A 23,823-nucleotide genomic window follows, 5' to 3' on the forward strand; every position below is an offset into this window, starting at 1 on the left:
TACAATTTAAAATCTACTATATAAAGCTGAATGTGTGTGTGTATGTGTGTATGTCCGGGATTGGCATCTGCACCGTCGCAGCTACAGCCACAAAATTTTGCACAGTCACACGTCTGGACCCTGAGAGCGTCATAGGCTATATTGTGAGGCGAAATTTTAACCCCGCGTGTTCCAATTCACCAAACAATTTTGCCCCTATCTACATAATGGGGAAAAAAGTGAAAGGAAGAGTGTTGGAAGCGTCGCAGCTACAGCAACAACATTTTGCACAGTCACACGTCTGGACCCTGAGAGCGTCATAGGCTACGTTGTGAGGTGAAATATTAACCCCGCGCTTTCCAATTCACCAAACAATTTTGCCCCTATCTACATAATGGGGAAAAAGTGAAAGGAAAAGTGTTGGAGGAGTCGCAGCTACAGCCACAAAATTTTGCACAGTCACACGTCTGGACCCCGAGAGCGTCATAGGCTATATTGTGAGGCGAAATTTTAACCCCGCGCGTTCCAATTCACCAAACAATTTTGCCCCTATCTACATAATGGGGAAAAAAGTGAAAGGAAAAGTGTTGGAAGCGTCGCAGCTACAGCAACAAAATTTTGCACAGTCACACGTCTGGACCCCGAGAGCATCATAGGCTATGTTGTGAGGTGAAATATTAACCTCGCGCTTTCCAATTCACCAAACAATTTTGCCCCTATCTACGTAATGGGGAAAAAAGTGAAAGGAAAAGTGTTGGAGGAGTCGCAGCTACAGAAACTAAATTTTGCACAGTCACACGTCGGGACCCTGAGAGCGTCATAGGCTTCGTTGTGAGGTGAAATTTTAACCCCGCGCTTTCCAATTCACCAAACAATTTTGCCCCTATCTACATAATGGGAAAAAATGAAAGGAAAAGTGTAGGAGGCAAATTGACAGTTGCCAGATGTGAACAAGGGGGACTTAAAGAATGAGAGTGATGGCGCCAAAGAGTATATACCGTACAGTTGCTAAGGTGGGGCCTCGACATGGGATACTCACCACACACGGGGATATGAACACACACAAAATGCGCCACACACTACCACGTGCTTGAACACATATTACCCTCAGCACACATTTCACCACAAATACACCAACCTCGCCACATAAAAGTCAAAACACAAAAGTCGCCACTCAAAACTCGCCACGCGCTGAACTCGCCACATGCAAAAACTAGGCTCTTGCAACACTCGCCACAAGTGCAAAATTCTCCTCATGAAAAACTTGCCACACGCAAAACTTGCACACGCGGAAAAATTGCCACATGCACAAAAGTTGCAACACATGCAAAAGTTGCCTCACACAAAACTTGCACATACTCAAAAGGCACCACACATAATACTCGCAACGCGCAAAACTCGCCATGCGCAAAACTTGCTGCACACAACTTGCTACACTAACCTGTCACATGTAACTCGACACACAAAAAGTTGCTACACGCATGTTGCTACACAAAACTCATCTCACAAAAGTCGCTACATGCATGTCGCCACACGCAACTCAACACACACAACTTGACAAACGAAACTCACCCTAAAACACACACAAGTCTGGTATTATCCTTCAAAAATAAAAATCTGATTAATAAGCAGACAAACTACAAGAGCAACAAATGTACCATATAGGAAATACGGCAGCTGTCAGTCACATGACCTGTCTATTATGTGTATGTGTGAGCTAATATATACTGCCAGGGGGAGGGCTTCCTGTTGGCTGGGGATTTATCAGGCTGCCAATTTAGCTTACAAATACTGAGGTAAAAATACTGAGCAAATAACGTGTGAACGAGGTCTAATACAGGAGGAGATGACACACAGGTATATACTATATACAGGGGAGATGACACACAGATATATACTATATACAGGAGAGATGACACACAGGTATATACTATATAGAGGAGGAGATGACATATAGGTACATATATATACAGGAGGAGATGACATACAGGTATATACTATATACAGGAGGAGATGACATACAGGTATATGCTATATATAGAAGATGACATGCAGGTATATACTATATGCAGGAGGAGATGACACTCAGATATATACTGTATACAGGGGAGATGACACACAGGTATATACTATATACAGGAGGAGATGACATACAGGTATATGCTATATATAGAAGATGACATGCAGGTATATACTATATGCAGGAGGAGATGACACTCAGATATATACTATAACAGGGGAGATGACACACAGGTATATACTATATACAGGAGGAGATGACATACAGGTATATACTATATATAGAAGGAGATGACATTCAGGTATATACTATATATAGGGGAGATGACACACAGCAGGTATATACTATATACAGGGGAGATGACATACAGGTATATACTATATACAGGAGATGACATACAGATGTATACTATATATAAGGGAGATGACAAACATGTATATACTGAGGTGATGAGGTGAAAATGAGAGGTGTGAGGTGAAAATGAAAAGGTGTGAGTGCAAAATGAGAGAAGTGAGGAAAAATAGTGGAGTGATCAGAAAATGACAGATGTGAGGTTGAAATGACAAGTGTTAGGGGGGAATGAGAGGAGTGAGGGAGAAAATGAGGTGTGAGGGAGAAAATGAGAGGTGTGAGGGGGAAAATGAAAGATGTGATTGGGAAAATGAGAGGCGTGATGGGAAAATAAGAGAAGTGAGGTGCTATAACTAACCACAGATATTTACTATGCCCAGGCAACGCCGGGCTCTTCAGCTAGTTGTCTATATAATAAAATAGTATTCTGTGTGTCCACAGTGGATCTATCACCAGGTTTCACAATGCAAACTGACTACATCAATTAAAAACTCCTGACTAAGGCTACTTTCACACTAGCGTTTTCTGCAATCCGTCACAATGCGTCGTTTTGCAGAAAAAACGCATCCTGCAAAAGTGCTTGCAGGATGCGTTTTTTCCCCATTGACTTGTATTGACGACGCATTTGCGACGGATTGCCACACGTCGTATCCGTCGAGCGACGAATGCGTCGTGCTTTGGCGGACCGTCGGGAGCAAAAAACGCTACATGTAACGTTTTTTGCTCCTGACGGACCGCTTTTTCCGACCGTGCATGCGCGGCCGGAACTCCGCCCCCACCTCCCCGCACCTTACAATGGGGCAGCGGATGCGCCGGAGAAATGCATCCGCTGCGTCCATTGTGCAATGCGTTAAACGCTAGCGTCGGAATCTCTCTCCGACGCATTGCGACGGGGAGATTCCGACGCTAGTGTGAAAGAAACCTAAGTCCTTTATGAGGCTTGTGTACTTTGAAAATCCTTGTCAGAATAATTGTATAATTCCAATATTAAATTAAGCTTTTTATTAGTCCAGTTAGAGCTTGAAATAGCTCATGAGTAGTGTTGAGCATTTCGATACTGCAAATATCGGGTATTGGCCGATATTTGCTGTATCGGCCGATATTTGCTGTATCGGAATTCCGATACCGAGTTCCGATATTTTTGCGATATCGGAATCGGCGTGTGCGGTGCGTATGGTTCCAAGAGTCTGGAGGAGAGGAGACTCTCCTTCAGGCCATGGGATCCATATCCATGTAAAAAATAAAGAATCAAAATAAAAAATATGGATATACTCACCCCTCCGGCGAACCCTGGCTGTCACCGCTGCGAGCGTCTGCCTCCGTTCCTAAGAATGCAGTGAGTGAAGGACCTTCGATGACGTCGCGGTCACGTGAGAGGTCAGGTGACCGGTCACCTGACCGCAACGTCATCGAAGGTCCTTCACTCACTGCATTCTTAGGGACGGAGGCAGACGCTCGCAGCGGTGACAGCCAGGGTCCTTCGGAGGGGTGAGTATATCCATATTTTTATTCTTTATTTTTTACATGAATATGGATCCCAGGGCCTGAAGGAGAGTTTCCTCTCCTTCAGACCCTGGGAACTATCCAGGATACCTTCCGATATTTGTGTCCCATTGACTTGCATTGTTATCGTGTATCGGTATCGGCGATATCCGATATTTTTTGGATATCGGCCGATACCATCCGATACCGATACCTTTGAATATCGGAAGGTATCGCTCAACATTACTCATGAGTCCAAATATATTCTGTCTCTGCTCAGCCAGATTTGGTTCAGATGCATAAATCACGATAAATGGGCTGCGCTACTGTATTGACCAAATCTTCATCGAATTGAAAATAAGGTTTTAATGTTTTTGTTATTTGGTTTTTAAACTTTAGAAAGGCGCCAATTCGGTGCTATATGTGTTGTAATAAGATTGGTGACGATGTGTTCAATTCTGTACCAAAGCCCATTTATTGTGATTTATCCATCTGGATCAAGTATCTCCTGGAGGAACCCTTCCACCAGCCTTGGGGCAGCAGCAACGGATTTTCATACCTTTACAGGAGTTGTTCCTATCACTACTCCCACAGCTGAGCGTAACCAACACTTACCCACTCTCACTCCATATAGTATCACCCTGTTGTCTGTGCTCTGCTCACGCTCAAGGTTTCTTCACTCAGCCAGATTGAAAGATGCTGTATGTACTGATTAATGTGAAGTCTTAGCATCATCTGGTACAAGTGACACTGAGGAGCTGTCAATCAGACTAGGGGGGAAGAGATTGAGTTTAAACTTTCAAAAAATAATTATGCAGTCATTCTGACATGGTAAGTACTCCAGTGCAAGTGGGTCTAAGAAGTCTATTTAATAATGTATGCAGTTTATATAGTGAAATCTGGTGTACTATCTACTTAAAAGGGAACCTGTCATGTCTGATAATGGTATTAAGCTTCAGGTACAGAGTTAATATGCAGGTTAATATCGTTTTGTATTCGCCGACTTTCAGTCATGCAAGGGCTGCTACAGTCACCGCTCACTACCCTGAGAGCGGCTGTAAGAACACTTAAGCTCTGACTGACAGCTGGCTCTGATGGATGCTCTGCTGAGCTGGCTGTCAGTTAGTGTGGGGGCATGGCTACAGGCTATGTGGCTGGGACTGAACGACTGTAATTGCTCCAGACACAACTGCATGACTGAAAGCTGGTGGCTCCTGGGTGAAATAGTTATTTTTCTCCCAGGTGCCACGCTTTCAGTACTGTAGTTGGACACCGTTTTAACGCTATTAACCTGCATTATAACCCTATATTTTCAGGTTACTAGCATTAGCAGTCCTGATAGCTTTAAGTGACAATGTAGGTAAAATAAAAACTAAGTAACTAATGTACAGTAGTTCTCTGTTTCTTTACTAATAAACCTACAAAACATTTATTGAGTTAAGTTTTACTTTCAGTAAAGTTAAAAAATCAGAAAAAAGTATACTATCTGATAGTCCAAATTAGTATTTAGCAAAGAAAACGAGAAAACTAACATATCCAATAACTTTATTTAAACAAATTAGGATTAAAAACTAACACAACACCCAAACCCCTGTAGTGGGAGTGGGTCAATAAAAACCTGGCTCGAAAAATCAAGGGCAAAGGGTGGGGGTAAATGGATGAAATGCAAATACTACACGTCCCTAAGATACTCCCTGCCTGTCTGCGGAGGTTGGCACCCTCTTGAACGCAATGTGGCGCCCCCGCTCCTCGTCGGCTGACCCTTCAAACCCTATAAGTCCCTAAGACCACGTGGGAATACTATACCACTAACAATACTAATAGGTAGCCCACAGCCTACCTGCACCTACAGTTACAGGGGTCCGTCAGTTTGAAAATTATATCACAGATGGTCAAGTACTCATATATACGCATATACTGGTTACAAATGCACAAGTGGTGAAAAAACCAAAAAGCAATTAAAAAGCCTGATACACTTATCTGTGTTCAGGTTTCGCCTCTACGCGTTTCCCCCCCATGATGTGGTTCCTCAGGAGGCATATGGGAAAATAAGGTTCCGTGTGGTTGAATCACATCGGAGACTGAAATTCTTGCCTATTCTTCCTTGGCAAACAGCTCGATCTCAGTGAGGTTTGATGGAGATCGTTTGTGAACAGCAGTTTTCAGCTCTTTCCACAGATTCTCGATTGGATTGAGGTCTGGACTTTGACTTGGCCATTCTAACACCTGGATAAGTTTATTTGTGAACCATTCTATTCGAGATTTTGCTTTATGTTTGTGATCTTTGTCTGGATAGAAGAGAAATCTCTGTCCCAGTCTCAGGTCTTTTGCAGACTCCAACAGGTTTTCTTCAAGAATGGTCTTGTATTTGGCTCCTTCCATCTTCCCATCAATTTTAACCATCTTCCCTGTCCCTGCTGAAGAAAAGCAGGCCCAAACCATGATGCTGCCACCACCATGTTTGACAATGGGGATGGTGTGTTCATGGTGATGAGCTGTGTTGCCTTTACGCCAAGCATATCGTTTGGCATTGTTGCCAAAAAGTTCGATTTTTGGTTTCATTTGACCAGAGCACCTTCTTCCACATGTTTGGTGTGTCTCCCAGGTGGCTTGTTGCAAACTTTAAACAACACTTTTTATGGATATCTTTGAGAAATGGCTTTCTTCTTGCCACTCTTTCATGAAGCTCAGATTTGTGCAGTGTACGACTGTTTGTTGTCCTATGGACAGACTGTCCCACCTCAGCTGTAGATCTCTGCAGTTCATCCAGAGTGATCATGGGCCTCTTGGCTGCATCCCTGATCAGTCGTCTCCTTGCTTGAGATGAAAGTTTAGAGGGACGACCGGGTCTTGGTAGATTTGCAGTGGTATGATACTCCTTCCATTTCAATATGATCGCTTGCACAGTGCTCCTTGGGATGTTTAAAGTTTTGGAAATCATTTTGTATCTAAATCTGGCTTTAAACTTCTCCACAACAGTATCACGGATGTTATGACCTGGTGGTTAGGAGCACCCGGAATGACCTGATAGTTAAACCTCATACAGGACGAGCTCTGGGATGTGGGAGCTCTGCTGACCGCAAGCCCTAATCCTATCACACACACTAGAAATAGCCGTGGAGCGCTCCTGACCAGACCTAGGCGCCTCGTCACAGCCTAAGAACTATCTAGCCCTAGAGATAGAAAATAAAGCCTACCTTGCCTCAGAGAAATTCCCCAAAGGTAAAGGCAGCCCCCCCACATATATTGACTGTGAGTAAAATGAAAGTCACAAACGCAGAGATGAAACAGGTTTCAGCAAAGGGAGGCCAGACTTACTAAATAGACAGAGGATAGGAAAGGTAACTTTGCGATCAGCACAAAAACCTACAAAAGACCACGCAGAGTGTGCAAAAAAGACCTCCGCACCGACTCACGGTGCGGAGGGGCCACTCTGCATCCCAGAGCTTCCAGATAGCAAGACAAAATCATGAAAACCAGCTGGACAAGAAAACAGAGAACAAAATAAAACTATAAGGAACTTAGCTTCTGCAGGAGAAGGCAGGTCACCAGAGAGATCCAGGAGCGAACTGAACGAATGCAAAAACATTGACAGCTGGCATGGAGTAACGATCTGAGAGGAGTTAAATAGAGCAGCCAACCAAAGGATAACCCACGTCACCTGTGCAAGGAACCTCAGAAGCAGCAGCTTCACTCAAAGCCACCAGAGGGAGCCCATAGACAGAACTCGCCGAAGTACCATTCACGAACACAGGAGGGAATTCGACAACAGAATTCACAACACACGGACCTGCCTGTTGTGTTCCTTGGTCTGCATGATGCTCGCTGTGCTTCAAATAGAACCCTGAGACTATCACAGAGCAGGTGCATTTATACAGAGACTTGATTACACACAGGTGGATTATATTTATCATCATTAGGCATTTAGGACAACATTGGATCATTCAGAGATCCACAATGAACCACAATAATATTGCACGCCCCACTTTTCAGTTTTTGAATTTCCACCCAAATTAAAAATTAACCAATAAATTTCGTTCAACTTCACAATTGTTACACTTGTTGATTCTTCACAAAAAACTTACATTTGGTATCTTTATGTTTGAAGCATGATATGTGGGAAAGGTTGAAAAGTTCCAGGGAGCCGAATACTTTTGCAAGGCACTGTAAATCCCGGATTACGAGTGCTACATTTATTATGCTCTCATTAGCGTAGGGATAGGATGCAGCTGGAATGAGGGACAGATTGTGACTGTGAATACTCTGCAACCCATATCTGTGGTAGTACAATCCTGCTGCTGTGTTAAAAGAAATAATTTTTCAGTACTGCAGCGTGTTTTCTAGTAGTGTTGGAAATAAATAATTGGCATCAGCCATCTCGTTGCCATTTGTAGGCCAGAGAAATCATTTTTCAGTACCGCGGTTTTTTCATGTACTGTGGCAAATAAATAATTGGCATCAGCCATCTTTTTGCCATTTGTAGGCCAAATAAATGATTTTTCAGCACCACTGTGTCTTTTATAGTAGTGTGGCTAATAAATAATTGGCATCAGCCATCTCATTGTCATTAATAGGCCAAACAAATAATTATTCTGTACCACTCTGTCTTTTCTAGTAGTGTGGCAAATAAATAATTGGCATCAGCCGTCTAGTAGCCATTTATGGGTCAAAGAAATAATTTTTCAGTACCGTAGTGTGTGTTATAGTAGTGTTGCAAATAAATAATTGCAATCAACAGTCTATTTACCATTTGTAGGCCAAATAAATCCTTTTTCAGTACCGCTGTTTTTTCTTGTAGTGTGGCAAATAAATAATTGGCAGCAGCCATCTCATTGGCATTAATAGACCAAACAGATAATTATTCAGTACCGCTCTTTCTTTTGTAGTAGTGTGGCAAATAATTGGCATCAGCTGTATAGTTGCCATTTCTAGGCCAAAGAAATTATCTTTCAGTACTGTTGTGTTTTTCTAGTAGTGTGGCAAATAAACAATTGACATCAGCCATCTCATTGCCATTAGTAGGCCAAAGAAATACATTTTCAGTACCACTGTGTCTTTTATAGTAGTGTATAATTGGCATCAGTTGTATAGTTGCCATTTGTAGACCAAACAAATAATTTTACTCTACCGCTATATCTACACTAGAAGTGTTTCTAAAAAATGTTATACTCTGCAGCCTTGTTTTTGAGAGTAGCGTGTCTAAAATAAAATTCTACTCTGCAGTCATTTCTTTCCCATTTGTGGGTATAAACAATTATTTTATCTTACCGCCGTGTCTACACGAATATTGTTTCTAAAAAATGTGTATGCTCTGCACTGCAGCTATGTTTTTGGGAGTAGTGTTTCTAAAAAAATATTCTACTATGCAGCCATCTCTTTCCCATTTGTGCACTGAAAAAAAATATTTGATTCTGCTGTGTCTATACGATTAGTGTGTCTAAAAAAGATGTCTACTCTGTAGCCATTTTTTGTGACTAGTGTCTAAAAAAAATTCTAGTATGCAGCCATCTATTTCCCATTTGTGGCCAAAAAAATTCTTATTCTACCGCTGTGTCTATATGTGTAGTATGTCTAAAAAAATTATTATACCGTGCAACCATCTTTTTTTGAGTAATGTGTATTAAAAAAAAATCTACTTTACCGCTTTATCTGTACAAGTTATGGTTGTGCCTAAAAAATTAATTGTGCCTTTAAGCCTCTGTATGTACTCTTCAACCATTCCTCTAGGAGCACTATGTGAAAATGCCTCTGTATGTACTGTGCCAAAAACCATTTGTGTGTTCTGTGCCATAAAGCCTCTGGGACTACTGTGCCAAAATGTTTCTTTGAGTACTGTGACAAAAAGCCTCTCTGTGTACTGTGCAGCTGTGTCTGTATGAGTAGTGTGCCTAAAAAATAATTATACTCTGCACCCGTCTGTGGGGATACTGTGCCAGAAAAACCTACCGTATATACTGGAGTATAAGCCGACCCGAGTATAAGCCGAGGCATCCAATTTTGCCACCGAAAACTGAGTAAGCTTATTGACTCGAGTATAAGCCGGATAAGTGTAGCTTCCCCCGTCACTGTCCTGGTATGTGTGGCTTCCCCCGTCACTGTCCTGGTATGCATGGCTCCCCCAGCGCTGTCCTGGTATGCGTGGCTCCCCCATCCTGTCCTGGTATGCGTGGCTCCCCCATCCTGTCCTGGTATGCGTGGCTCCCTCATCCTGTCCTGGTATGCGTTGCTCCCCCTGTCGCTGTCCTGGTATGCGTGGCTCCCCCATTCTGTCCTGGTATGCGTGGCTCCCCCAGTCACTGTGCTGGTATGCGTGGCTCCCTCGTTCTGTCCTGGTATGCGTGGCTCCCCCTGTCGCTGTCCTGTTATGCGTGGCTCCCCCATCCTGTCCTGTATGCGTGGCTCCCCCATCCTGTCCTGGTATGCGTGGCTCCCCAAGTCACTGTGCTGGTATGCGTGGCTCCCCATCCTGTCCTGGTATGGGTGGCTCCCCCAGTCACTGTGCTGGTATGCGTGGCTCCCTCGTCCTGTCCTGGTATGCGTGGCTCCCCCTGTCGCTGTCTTGGTATGCGTGGCTCCCCCGTTCTGTCCTATATGCGTGGCTCCCCCGTCCTGTCCTGGTATGCATGGCTCCCCCTGTCGCTGTCCTGGTGTGCGTTACTGCCCCCGTAGCTGTCCTGGTATGCATAGGTCCCCCTGTAGCTGTCCTGGTATGCGTAGCTTCCCCGTTCTGTCCTAGTATGCATGACTCCCTCTGTCGCTGTCCTGGTGTGTGTTGCTGCCCCGTAGCTGTCCTGGTATGCATAGCTCCCCCTGTAGCTGTCCTGGTATGCATGGCTTCCCCATCCTTGTATTCGTGGCTCCCCCCATCCTGTCATTGTATGCGTGGCTCCCTCTGTCACTGTCCTGGTATGCATGCTTCCTATTGCAAAAAAACCCTACTCGCCCTCCAGCGTGCCATCGCAGTATCTCGTTGGTGCCAACTTCCAGTTGCTCTTCCTGTGCTGAGCGATCACGTGGCACCGCTCATTAAAGTAATGAATATTCCTTCCATGCCTATGGGAGTGGAGATGCTTGCATATTCATTACCTTAATGAGCGGTGCTACATGATCGCTCAGCACAGGAAAAGCAACTGGAAGCCGGCACCAACAAGATGATGTGAGGGCATGCTGGAGGGTGAGTAGGATGTCTTCTGGAAGCCGGTGGCTGCAGCGTCACTGTGCGCGCTATAAGAGAAATGAATATTCATTTCTCTTTAGCAGCGACACAGGCTTTAGCCACAGCCGCCGACTCCTGCCTCTGTGACCTTCTGTTCCGCCACTCCCCTGCTGGCTTTCTGGGACAATGATTCATGTATAAACCAAGGGGGACGTTTTCAGCACAAAAAAAATGTGCTGAAAAACTCAGCTTGCACACGTATATATATAGTATGTGTGTACTCTGCAAGTGTGTGAGTACTCTGAAAATAACCTGATCACACCTCCTGCTGAGCTGAACACATATTCCGACAGTACACTTTCCGCAGGGTAGGTCAGCACGTCCAAAGCGTCAAGGGCAAGCTCAGGCCATGTGTCCAATTTGGAGACCCAGAAGTTATAAATGAGCCAGACCATCAATCAGTATTTGGAGATATGTGGACACATACTCTTCCACCATATTGTGAAAACTGTCTTGGACATGGATTTGATCCCTTAAGTTTGTGGTTGGAATCTTTCTGCCAAGACACATCTTTTTCTTTGGGTATTTGGATTCTGTTTTCTGGCTGCAGTCTGTCTAGCTTAACACAGGTGTTTTCATTTGTCCACCTATCACATTTTGGGTGCAGCTTTATATTCTGTGCTCCAGCAGGCATTTCCTGCTGGTGATAGATTCATTTAGATGTTCTGACATTGTATTGATGTTTGGGGCCAGTCTGGCAGTTTTGAGCTAAGGATTTTCACCTTGTTGTTTCTTTGATATACTTTGCACCTCTCTTCTGTTTAACTTTAGTAAGTTGACTATAAATTTATTAAGAGTAATTGCTTTATTCTTAGATTGGTATTTCGTTATTTACCGGTATTTTTCAGATTATAAGATGCACCAGACAATAAGACGCACCTAGGTTTTAGAGAAGGAAAAAAAATTTGAAGCAAAAAAATGTGGTCATAATACATTGTTATGGGGGTCTGCTGCTGACACTGTTATACGGGTAATATCCCCCAGTTTTAGACTAATATCCCTAATCGTTATATGTTTATGTCCTTATCCGGGTATATATAATCCCCATCCTGGTATATATGGCTCCCATCCCCATCCTGATATCCATGGTCCCCATCCCCATCTTAGTATCCATTGCCCCATCCTGGTATCCATGGCCACCATCCACATCCTGGTGTCCATGGCCATCATCCCCGTACTGGTGTTCATGTCCCCCATCCCCATCCTGGTATCCATGGTCCCCATCCTGGTGTCCATGGCCACCATCCCCATACTGGTGTTCATGTCCCCCATCCCTATCCTGGTATCCATGGCCCCCATCCCCATTCTTGTATCTATGGCCCCCATCCCCATCCTGGTATCCATGGCCCCCATCCTCATCCTGGTATCCGTGGCCACCATCCCCATCCTGGTATTTATTGCCCCCATCCTGGTAAACATCACTCCGATTTGCATCCTGGTAAACATGGCCCCAATCATGGTGCACACATACAAAAAAAAATAATCTACTCACCTTTCTTCGTCTCCATTGCAGCACTGTGTCCTGTGCTGATGGCAGCAGCTGATTTCAATGTGTAACAGCACATGTCATCACTGCCATGCACCGTCACACGCCGAGATCAGCTGCCGGAATATTCACTGCTCCCCACTCCCGGGACTGTGTTCATGGGAAGCATTGAATATTCATTCTGTTCAATAGCAGGGGACAAAGGAAAGATGTTACAGTGAGTAATGTACCGTAATTTTTATTCTATAAGACTCACTTTTTTAGAGGAAAGTGGGAGGTGCATCTTATTGTCCTGATGTACCTTATCTTATAATCTGGCTGTGGACGGGGGGGGCAGCATCGGCGGAGCAGCAGGTCACAGAAGTCATGAGCTGGCGGCTGAGGCAAACACTGTGGCCGCTGCTAAAGAATATTAACTTAGTCCCTTCCACCTTGTCTCAAAAGGTTTTGCAACAAAATATTAAGTTAAGGGTGCCATCATTTCTGTCTAGGCCTATTTCATGAGTTTTATTTTTAAAAGAATTCTATGGAAGCATGGTTGAAAAGCAATGCCTGACTTTCATTTGTTCACTTTCATAGATTTTTTATTTATTATTACTTTTGCCAGATTCAAGTTATTTCTGTGACCATTGTGAGTTTTTCTGTCATTAAACAAGGGGTACCAACAATTTTGACCAATTTTGATTTTTATGTAAGAATTGTGGAAAAAAACAATACATTCCACATTGAAACAAGGTCAAGTGACTGAACTTTTTCACAAAAACATAGGAACTGGGGTTAAGAAAAATTACAGCAAATGCTCTGAATGATTAGTCAAAATGTTAAATATCTGGCTATTACAGAAGGGAGTTTGGTTGCAAACTGCTACAGAGCATTATAATAATAAGTGTCTGCAAGCAAAAGTGAAGGATGGGGTATATTCCTTGCAACTTTTCAGCTGCATTTCAGCAAATGAATTTGGGAATTTGGTCAAAATTAATGTTGTTAATGGCTCCGTATCCCCTATCCCTGTTTGCATGGTTCCTAAAAAAACAAAAAAGCACACACACACATCTTACATACCTTCCATGCGTGCCCTCGCTGCATATCGTTTTGGTGCCAGCAGTTCTTTGTGTTGAGCGATCACTTGTCACCGCTCATTAAGGTAATGAATTTTCACTCCACGCCTATGGGAGTGGAGAGACATGAATATTCATTACCTTAATGAGCAGGGGACATGTAATTGCTCGACCGGAAGAGCTTCTGGCGCCGGCTGTAACGAGATGCAGAGCTCACCGACACAAAAATAGGATTTGAAAATCCTACAAAAATGTGAAAAATCACAGAAAAAAAGCAGAGATGATTACCTGCTCAGGCCTCCAAAACAAATGCACTGACAAGATGCAGCGGACCCGATTAATGATGTCAGAAACACAGGGGCAGCAATACTGATGTAGCAATCACTCTCAGCCTACCAATCCATGGAGGGGGTGATTCCTTGGTATATTAGTGCACAAAAGATAAAAGATGATAATCTGTATGCGGCGTTATTCACCCAGGCAATGCAGAGCATCTCGCTAATGGCCTATTAGTAGCGCACACAGGTGGGCCGCTACAAAAAGCATACTGTGTGAACAGAGGCCACAGTTTACAGAGCCATCTGGGTCCAAAGGCACCCTGTAAGATAAAGTGCAAAAACACATATCAGTATATGTAAGGTATTAGTTAATATTGGGGCCACAATACGTAAGCTGGCAACCCGCGTCAAGGGTCCTTACATTTGCCAGTCCTAACGCTAAACATAAAACAGAACTCACCGACACAAAAAAAAGGACTTGAAAATCCTACAAAAATTTGAAAAATCACAGAAAAAAAGCAGAGATGATTACTTGCTCAGACCTCCAAACAAATTCACTAACAGGATGCAGCGGACCCGATTAATGATGGCAGAAACATTGCATACTGAGGAAAAGAAAGAACAGAGAGAGAGAAAAAAGAAAACAGAGAAAGAAAGAAAAGAGAAAGAAAGAGAAAAACAAAGAAAGGAAGAGAAAAAGAAAGAACAGCGAGAACAAACAGAGAAAAAAGAACAGAGAGAGAAAGAAAAAAAGAACAGAGAAAGAGAAAGGAAGAACAGAGAGAATGAAAGAGGGGAAAGAAAGAACAGAGAGAGAGAGAAACAAAGAAAGATAGAACCGAGAGAAAGAAAGAAAGAACAGAGAGAGAAATAAAGAATGAACAGAGAGAAAGAAAGAACACAGAGAGAGAAAGAAAAAGTTGAAAGAAAGAAAGAACAGAGAGAAAGAAAGAAACAAAGAAAGAAAGAGAGAAAGAAAGGGGAAAGAAAGAACAGAGAGAAAGACGGAAAGAAAGAACAGATAGATAAAGAAAGAAGGGACAGAAAAAAAGAGAAAGAGGGGAAAGAAAGAAAGAATAGAGCGAGAAAGAGAAAGAAAGAAGGAAAAAAAGAGGGGAAAGAAAGAAAGAGCAGAGAAAGAAAGTGGAAAGAAAGATAGAGGGGAAAGAAAGAAAGAGGGGAAGAAAGAACAGATAGAGAAAGAAAGAAAGAACAGAGAGAAAGAAAGAACAGATAGAGTGAGTGAAAGAAAGAAAGAAAGAACAGAGAGAGAGAGAGAAAGAAAGAACAGAGAAAGAACAGAGAGCGAAAAAGAAAGAACAGAGAGAGAAAGAAATAATAGAGCGGGAAAGAAAGAACAGAGAAATAAAGAAAGAACCGAGAAAGAAAGAAAGAGAGAGAAAGAAAGAAACAGAGAGAGAAAGAAAGATTCTATAAAGCCCGGCTCCCATTGTAATGCCCACCTGAGCCTCCTGGTGCAGGACATATCATGATCTACTCACATGGCCGGCATCCATGATTCCAAGGCGATCCCGCTGTCGGAGGAGGACACGGTGATGGATCTGAAGCATTCCTTAAAGTGCCTCCATGGTTCCGTCACAATCTCCTATCAAAATTACATCATTTCCGGTCAGCTTCCAGCACATCCCTTCCGGTGGAACGTCACGTGCGAGAGTTAAAGGGCTCCGCCGTGTACTCCTGTGTCCACGGGAAAAGTAACCTCCCGGCCGGGACAGCGGGGCAGACTCTTGAAATCGGGACTGTCCCGCTGGATCCGGGACAGTTGGGAGGTATGTTAATCGGGTCCACTGCACCCTGTCAATGCATTTGTTTGAAGGCCTGAGCAGGTAATCATATCTGCTTTTTTCTGTGATTTTTTTTATGTTCCCCACCATACTGGATGGACAAATGTCTTTTTTCGGCTTTACTAACTATGTTACATACACCTTGTACATGCACAGCTCTGCTCTGTACACCTTGTACACATGGCTCCGCTCCGTACACCTCGTACACGCAAGGCTCCGCTCCGTACACATCGTACACACACGCTCCACTCCATACACCTTGTGCACACACGGCTGTGCTACATCCACCCTGTAAACCCCTCTTGACCCCACACATAAACTTCCCCTCATCCAGCATGACAACCAGCACAGCAGACTCCTACATACACTGAGGCCTCGATCATGTGACTTCTGACTCCTCCCCTCCTGTGACCTCATCACAGGTCCTGTGTGCACAAAACAGCCTAGCGACGTCAATGCTAGGATTTATTAGCAGTGAGGGGCTGTGGTGGGTCTCTCTCGGAGGGTGAGAAATGGATGGGGTTGGTGCATGTGGGGTGCATGGCGGCTTATCAGTGCAGTGCAGGAAAGGTAAACTCCCGGCCAGGACAGCGGGGCAGACTGTCAAAATTGGGACAGTCCCACTAGATTCGGGACAGTTGGGAGGTATGTTAATCGGGTCTGCTGCACCCTGTCTGTGCATTTGTTTGAAGGCCTGAACAGGTAGTCATCTCTGCTTTCTTTCTGTGATTTTTCTGTAACGAGATGCAGCGAAGGCGTGCAGGGAAAGTACCGTAAGTAGGATGTGTGCTGGAAGCCGGCGGCTGATGCTGTAACTGCGCGCTATAAGAGAAGTAAATGTTCACTGCCAGCCCAGATTCTGCTAGATTCTGACTGAAGGACGCTGGCAGGAATTTCTTGATTACATGAGAGCATATAAAAGCTGACTGCTTCTCCACGTATTTCCTTGTCCAGGGGCGCAGCCTGTGGACTGATGCATTTCACATGGAAACTATTATACATACATATACTGCATAACATTCTTGTTGCTGGGGGGTTCTGTAACAGGGTGTTTTCAGCAAAAAAAAAAATGTGCTGAGAAACTCGGCTTATACACGAGTATATACGATAATTGAAAAAATTTTTCCTTTGAAGTATTTATTCCACTCTTGACTAAAACTTGTGCACAGTACTGTATGTTTCCTAGTCTTACCTCATTTCTATTTTCCATTTGTGATTTATTTATTTTAGTGTGGACAGTGTTTTTTTGTATATGTGAAATGTATGTATCTTCTTCTACAGTCAGTGAGGATGAGATGTTATGTACGTACTTTAAGAATTATTGGCAGGCCTGGTGATAATGTGGCTATATGTTACACTGAAATTACATTATTCTATCATCCCATGGAATTGGTCAAGGAGATGTTTTCAATTTACACTGCAGATTTTTGGCTGAATAGCAACACTCTGTACTCAGCTTTTAAAGATAACGCCTTCCTCCAATTTCTCAGTTTTTTCCCCATTAAAAGTGATGATACTCATCTGCACCATATGCTATCCAAAATGGCATTTACACTTTGTTGATATTCTGTTTGAATTTTGTTCCTTTGTTTAGACTTCATGACTTCACTTGCTGAAATGGCATCAATCCTGATGAATAACAAAGAAAGGCTTTCAAATCCCCAAATCCTCAGTATCACTTTTCCAACTAGTTTTTTCTTATTTTCTGTGTTTTTTTATTTTTCCAGTTAATATCATAACTAGCTACTGTATGTAAATGTGCTCTATTCTGTTCAATAGTCTTTAGGTTACCTGATGACCAATGCAATGACCAACAAAGATGACATACACTTTATTATTGCAAAATGCCATTTTCAGCTCAAAACTTTGTTCCAAAGTGCCAGCCACTAAGGCTATGTGCACACGTTGCGGATTTCATGCGGATCGACAGCGTTTTTTGCGGTGCAGAAACACTGCAGATCCGCAAGTGATTTACAGTGCAATGTATATCAATGAGAAAAAAAAGCCCGCTGTGCTAATGGGGCGGAAAATTCCGTGCTGAAACACAGCGAATTAAACTAAGTAGTATGTCACTTCTTTTTTGCGGATCTGCAGCGTTTTTGTATCCATTCCATTATAGAAATCCGCAAGGGTAACAAAACGCAGTAAATCTGCAAAAAATCCGCACAAAATCCGCACAAAAAACACGTCAAATCCACACCTGCGTTTTCTGCCAATAGATGCAGAATCTGCACCAAAAATTACTAAGCCTAATCCGCAACGTGTGCACATATCCTCTCTTTGCTTCAGTCTAACTTGCTCATGCTCTTCTTTCTGTCAAACTGCATAATGACAGATCTGAAAGGCAGGCTACAGTTTGGGGCAAGCAAGCCATTCGACAATGGCAGAAGCAATACATGCTAGAAAAATAAGCATATTTGGGGCCCTATAGTGGACAGATGCCACAGCAGCCATCAGGATTTTGTCCACGTTCAGATGTATAGCAATGGGGAGACTATAAGGCCGCCGTCACACTTGCGAGTTTTACGGACGTATGAGCGCAGAAAATACGTCCGTAAAACTCGCAAAACAAACGGCACAATTATTCTCTATGCCCCTGCTCCTATCTGCCGTATTTTACTGATCCGTATTATACAGCTTTCTACGGCCGTAGAAAATCGCAGCATGCTGCATTTGTCACCGTACTGCGCAAGAAATACGCCAATAAAAGTCTATGGAAGCCTGAAAAATACGGATCACACACAGACAAGCAGTGTGACTTGCGAGAAATACGCAGCGGTGTTAGAGAGAAAAGCCGGTAATTCAGTGCGGTGTACAGTAAAATCACACTGACAGCTTACAGTAGAATAGGTAGAATAAATGTGTACACATAGAATAGGTATATCTACTATATAAAGCTGAATGTGTGTGTGTGTGTGTGTGCGTGTGTGTATGTGTGTATGTCCGGGATTGGCATCTGCACCGTCGCAGCTACAGCAACAAAATTTTGCACAGTCACACGTCTGGACCCTGAGAGCGTCATAGGCTACGTTGTGAGGTGAAATATTAACCCCGCGCTTTCCAATTCACCAAACAATTTTGCCCCTATCTACATAATGGGGAAAAAAGTGAAAGGAAAAGTGTTGGAGGCGTCGCAGCTACAGAAACAAAATTTTGCACAGTCACACGTCTGGACCCTGAGAGCATCATAGGCTACGTTGTGAGGTGAAATTTTAACCCCGCGCGTTCCAATTCACCAAACAATTTTGCCCCTATCTACATAATGGGGAAAAAGTGAAAGGAAAAGTAACATAGTAACATAGTAACATAGTTAGTAAGGCCGAAAAAAGACATTTGTCCATCCAGTTCAGCCTATATTCCATCATAATAAATACCCAGATCTACGTCCTTCTACAGAACCTAATAATTGTATGATACAATATTGTTCTGCTCCAGGAAGACATCCAGGCCTCTCTTGAACCCCTCGACTGAGTTCGCCATCACCACCTCCTCAGGCAAGCAATTCCAGATTCTCACTGCCCTAACAGTAAAGAATCCTCTTCTATGTTGGTGGAAAAACCTTCTCTCCTCCAGACGCAAAGAATGCCCCCTTGTGCCCGTCACCTTCCTTGGTATAAACAGATCCTCAGCGAGATATTTGTATTGTCCCCTTATATACTTATACATGGTTATTAGATCGCCCCTCAGTCGTCTTTTTTCTAGACTAAATAATCCTAATTTCGCTAATCTATCTGGGTATTGTAGTTCTCCCATCCCCTTTATTAATTTTGTTGCCCTCCTTTGTACTCTCTCTAGTTCCATTATATCCTTCCTGAGCACCGGTGCCCAAAACTGGACACAGTACTCCATGTGCGGTCTAACTAGGGATTTGTACAGAGGCAGTATAATGCTCTCATCATGTGTATCCAGACCTCTTTTAATGCACCCCATGATCCTGTTTGCCTTGGCAGCTGCTGCCTGGCACTGGCTGCTCCAGGTAAGTTTATCATTAACTAGTATCCCCAAGTCCTTCTCCCTGTCAGATTTACCCAGTGGTTTCCCGTTCAGTGTGTAATGGTGATATTGATTCCCTCTTCCCATGTGTATAACCTTACATTTATCATTGTTAAACCTCATCTGCCACCTTTCAGCCCAAGTTTCCAACTTATCCAGATCCATCTGTAGCAGAATACTATCTTCTCTTGTATTAACTGCTTTACATAGTTTTGTATCATCTGCAAATATCGATATTTTACTGTGTAAACCTTCTACCAGATCATTAATGAATATGTTGAAGAGAACAGGTCCCAATACTGACCCCTGCGGTACCCCACTGGTCACAGCGACCCAGTTAGAGACTATACCATTTATAACCACCCTCTGCTTTCTATCACTAAGCCAGTTACTAACCCATTTACACACATTTTCCCCCAGACCAAGCATTCTCATTTTGTGTACCAACCTCTTGTGCGGCACGGTATCAAACGCTTTGGAAAAATCGAGATATACCACGTCCAATGACTCACCGTGGTCCAGTCTATAGCTTACCTCTTCATAAAAACTGATTAGATTGGTTTGACAGGAGCGATTTCTCATAAACCCATGCTGATATGGAGTTAAACAGTTATTCTCATTGAGATAATCCAGAATAACATCCCTCAGAAACCCTTCAAATATTTTACCAACAATAGAGGTTAGACTTACTGGCCTATAATTTCCAGGTTCACTTTTAGAGCCCTTTTTGAATATTGGCACCACATTTGCTATGCGCCAATCCTGCGGAACAGACCCTGTCGCTATAGAGTCCCTAAAAATAAGAAATAATGGTTTATCTATTACATTACTTAGTTCTCTTAGTACTCGTGGGTGTATGCCATCCGGACCCGGAGATTTATCTATTTTAATCTTATTTAGCCGGTTTCGCACCTCTTCTTGGGTTAGATTGGTGACCCTTAATATAGGGTTTTCATTGTTTCTTGGGATTTCACCTAGCATTTCATTTTCCACCGTGAATACCGTGGAGAAGAAGGTGTTTAATATGTTAGCTTTTTCCTCGTCATCTACAACCATTCTTTCCTCACTATTTTTTAAGGGGCCTACATTTTCAGTTTTTATTCTTTTACTATTGATATAGTTGAAGAACAGTTTGGGATTAGTTTTACTCTCCTTAGCAATGTGCTTCTCTGTTTCCTTTTTGGCAGCTTTAATTAGTTTTTTAGATAAAGTATTTTTCTCCCTATAGTTTTTTAGAGCTTCAATGGTGCCATCCTGCTTTAGTAGTGCAAATGCTTTCTTTTTACTGTTAATTGCCTGTCTTACTTCTTTGTTTAGCCACATTGGGTTTTTCCTATTTCTAGTCCTTTTATTCCCACAAGGTATAAACCGCTTACACTGCCTATTTAGGATGTTCTTAAACATTTCCCATTTATTATCTGTATTCTCATTTCTGAGGATATTGTCCCAGTCTACCAGATTAAGGGCATCTCTAAGCTGGTCAAACTTTGCCTTCCTAAAGTTCAGTGTTTTTGTGACTCCCTGACAAGTCCCCCTAGTGAAAGACAGGTGAAACTGTACAATATTGTGGTCGCTATTTCCTAGATGCCCGACCACCTGCAGATTTGTTATTCTGTCAGGTCTATTAGATAGTATTAGGTCTAAAAGTGCTGCTCCTCTGGTTGGATTCTGCACCAATTGTGAAAGATAATTTTTCTTGGTTATTAGCAGAAACCTGTTGCCTTTATGGGTTTCACAGGTTTCTGTTTCCCAGTTAATATCCGGGTAGTTAAAGTCCCCCATAACCAGGACCTCATTATGGGTTGCAGCTTCATCTATCTGCTTTAGAAGTAGACTTTCCATGATTTCTGTTATATTTGGGGGTTTGTAACAGACCCCAATGAGAATTTTGTTACCATTTTTCCCTCCATGAATTTCAACCCATATGGACTCGACATCCTCATTCCCTTCGCTAATATCCTCCCTTAAAGTGGACTTTAGACAAGACTTTACATAGAGACAAACCCCTCCTCCTCTCCGATTTTTACGATCCTTTCTAAACAGACTGTAACCCTGTAAGTTAACTGCCCAGTCATAGCTTTCATCTAACCATGTCTCGGTTATTCCCACTATGTCAAAGTTACCTGTAGATATTTCTGCTTCTAGTTCTTCCATCTTGTTTGTCAGGCTTCTGGCGTTTGCGAGCATGCAGTTTAGAGGATTTTGTTTTGTTCCAATCTCCTCACTGTGGATTGTTTTAGAAATGTTCTTACCTCCCTTCTGAGTATGTTTTCCTGGGTCGTCTTTGTTCGAGTCTAATGTTTTTCTTCCCGTCCCCTCTTCTTCTAGTTTAACGCCCTCCTGATGAGTGTAGCGAGTCTTCTGGCGAATGTGTGTTTCCCAGGTTTGTTGAGGTGTAGTCCGTCTCTGGCGAGGAGTCCATCATACCAGTAATTCACACCGTGGTCCAGGAATCCAAATCCTTGTTGTCTGCACCATCGTCTTAGCCAGTTGTTTGCATCAAGGATCCTGTTCCATCTCCTGGTGCCATGCCCGTCTACTGGAAGGATAGAAGAAAAAACTACCTGTGCATCCAGTTCCTTTACTTTCTTCCCCAACTCTTCAAAGTCCTTGCAGATTGTCGGTAGGTCCTTCCTTGCCGTGTCATTGGTGCCAACATGTATCAGAAGAAATGGGTGGACGTCCTTGGAGCTGAAGAGCTTTGGTATCCTATCGGTCACATCCTTGATCATCGCACCTGGAAGGCAGCATACTTCTCTTGCAGTTATGTCCGGTCTGCAGATGGCTGCTTCGGTGCCTCTCAGTAGTGAGTCTCCCACCACCACCACTCTTCGTTGCTTCTTGGCTGTACTTTTTGCTGTCACTTGTTGCTGTGTGCCCTTTTCTTTTTTGCTTGCTGGTATTGCTTCATTCTTAGGTGTGCCATCTTCATCCTCTACAAAGATTTGATATCGGTTCTTCAGTTGTGTGGTTGGTGATTTCTCCATGGTCTTCTTGCTTCTTTTGGTCACATGCTTCCACTCATCTGCTTTTGGAGGTTCTCTGACACTTTTTTCACCTTCTGTGACCAGTAGAGATGCTTCTGTTCTGTCTAGAAAGTCTTCATTCTCTTTGATGAGTTTCAAAGTTGCTATTCTTTCTTCCAGACCCCGCACCTTTTCTTCTAAAAGGGCCACTAGTCTACACTTCTGACAGGTGAAATTGGATTCTTCTTCTGGTCGATCTGTGAACATGTAGCACATGCTGCAGCTCACCATGTAGGTTGTCACATCTGCCATGTTGCTCCTAGATCCTGCTGACTTGCTGTGTGTTTGACTTCTTGTGTAATCTACTCAGCCAAGCTCTCTTGCAATAATGTCCTACAGGCAAAAATTCAAATATGCAAATTAGCCTCCTGAAGCTTGAATCCCTGGTTTGGTGATGCTTTCGAAGCAGCTGGTCCCGGCTGTACCCAACGATCTTCTAGCTTAGGGAGACTTCGCTTCTCCCAGAAGGCACCTGGAATATGCAAATTAGCCTCCTGAAGCTTGAATCCCTGGTTTGGTGATGCTTTCGAAGCAGCTGGTCCCGGCTGTACCCAACGATCTTCTAGCTTAGGGAGACTTCGCTTCTCCCAGAAGGCACCTGGAATATGCAAATTAGCCTCCTGAAGCTTGAATCCCTGGTTTGGTGATGCTTTCGAAGCAGCTGGTCCCGGCTGTACCCAACGATCTTCTAGCTTAGGGAGACTTCGCTTCTCCCAGAAGGCACCTGGAATATGCAAATTAGCCTCCTGAAGCTTGAATCCCTGGTTTGGTGATGCTTTCGAAGCAGCTGGTCCCGGCTGTACCCAACGATCTTCTAGCTTAGGGAGACTTCGCTTCTCCCAGAAGGCACCTGGAATATGCAAATTAGCCTCCTGAAGCTTGAATCCCTGGTTTGGTGATGCTTTCGAAGCAGCTGGTCCCGGCTGTACCCAACGATCTTCTAGCTTAGGGAGACTTCGCTTCTCCCAGAAGGCACCTGGAATATGCAAATTAGCCTCCTGAAGCTTGAATCCCTGGTTTGGTGATGCTTTCGAAGCAGCTGGTCCCGGCTGTACCCAACGATCTTCTAGCTTAGGGAGACTTCGCTTCTCCCAGAAGGCACCTGGAATATGCAAATTAGCCTCCTGAA

General features: G+C 43.4%; 1 protein-coding gene across 1 annotated transcript in view; it reads left to right on the forward strand.

Moving 5' to 3' along the window:
- CORIN (corin, serine peptidase) overlaps positions 1-23,823 on the forward strand; it is a 649,735-nt gene that overhangs the window by 168,110 nt on the left and 457,802 nt on the right. The gene's annotated exons all lie outside the window — the stretch shown is intronic.

The sequence above is a fragment of the Ranitomeya imitator genome, chromosome 1 (genome assembly GCF_032444005.1).
Source record: "Ranitomeya imitator isolate aRanImi1 chromosome 1, aRanImi1.pri, whole genome shotgun sequence".
Lineage (NCBI taxonomy): Eukaryota > Metazoa > Chordata > Amphibia > Anura > Dendrobatidae > Ranitomeya > Ranitomeya imitator.